We start from the raw sequence: 1,357 nt of genomic DNA on the forward strand, positions 1-1,357 counted from the left end.
CCCTAGTTCCGGTCTGGCCCGGAAAAGTGACATTTATAAAATAATTTGTTCCAATCTTTCAAATTCATTTCTCATCTCTCTCTCTCGCTCTCGTTCCTTGTCTGTTTATCATCTTCTTCACTTCAATTCAGCTTCATAACTTACGAAGGAGCTTACAGAAGTATCTAGAAACTATTAACTTAGAAAATCTTGATTCAGTTTCATCTTCTACTGTTAAATCATCAATGGCAGAACAAAACAAGAGGTAATTCTTCTTCAATCATATGGAAATTAATCTTACCTATTGTTGAACTACGCTTCGAACGATCAATCAACCACACAGAGAAACAAAGTACACAAAGATCACAGATTGGATCTTGAAACAACAATCAAAAGAATACACACAGAATTTACCCTGGTTCGGCTTAACTGCCTACATCCAGCAACTTCACTAATCAATAGAGATTACAACAAGATTGAAACAGTTTCTCCTTTTCCAGAAACTCTCGTGTTTTCCCAATCCCCAATTCAGATTATCACAGTGTACACTTATGACTTAGTCTAAGAATCTCTCGTATAAAACTACTTCCCAACCCAGACCTTTTATAGCCTTTACAAAGTTGTGAAAATACCCAAAATATCCTTACTCAAAAATGTACAAACTCAGCAAGACCTACTGACCAGTGGTAACACAGCAAGACCATGTTGACCTGTATTATCACCTCAGTACCATGCTGACCACAGCCATGCTGATTTGATAACTCAGCATTCCGACTTCTTGATTTTACTCTTGCTGACGGGTTGACTTACAATTATGCTGACTTGATTACCCAGCATCATTCTTGTAATAGAAAACAACAACGACTTACAATGCTGACTTGTTGACTCAGCATCATCAGCAAGCAAGTGATAGAAAACAACGACTTACAATCTCCACCTTGTCTTTCTATTCACTCCATCAACTAGTGAAGAAAATACACTCAAGGACCACTGACCATCCTAACCAGTTTCAAGCAATGTTCAAATTTATTACTTGAAACAGATTTGGTCAGCATGTCGGCTGGGTTATCCTCAGTTCCCACTTTCACCACCTGAACAGTACCAGTGCTAATCACATCCCTGACGAAATGCATTCTCACATCTATGTGTTTGGATTGCTCGTGAAAAACTTGATGTTTTGACAGATGTATAGCTCATTGGCTATCACAGTAAATCTTCAAACCATCAATCTGTGTCACTCCAAGTTCCGTTAAGACTCCTCTCAGCCACATAGCTTCTTTTACTGCCTCTGTAACAGCAATAAACTCAGCTTCGGTTGTTGACAAAGTCACAACTGACTGTAGACTTGCCCTCCAACTTATTGCAGTTCCAAACACAG

This window comes from Euphorbia lathyris, chromosome 2 (assembly GCF_963576675.1).
Source record: "Euphorbia lathyris chromosome 2, ddEupLath1.1, whole genome shotgun sequence".
Taxonomy (NCBI): Eukaryota; Viridiplantae; Streptophyta; class Magnoliopsida; order Malpighiales; family Euphorbiaceae; genus Euphorbia; species Euphorbia lathyris.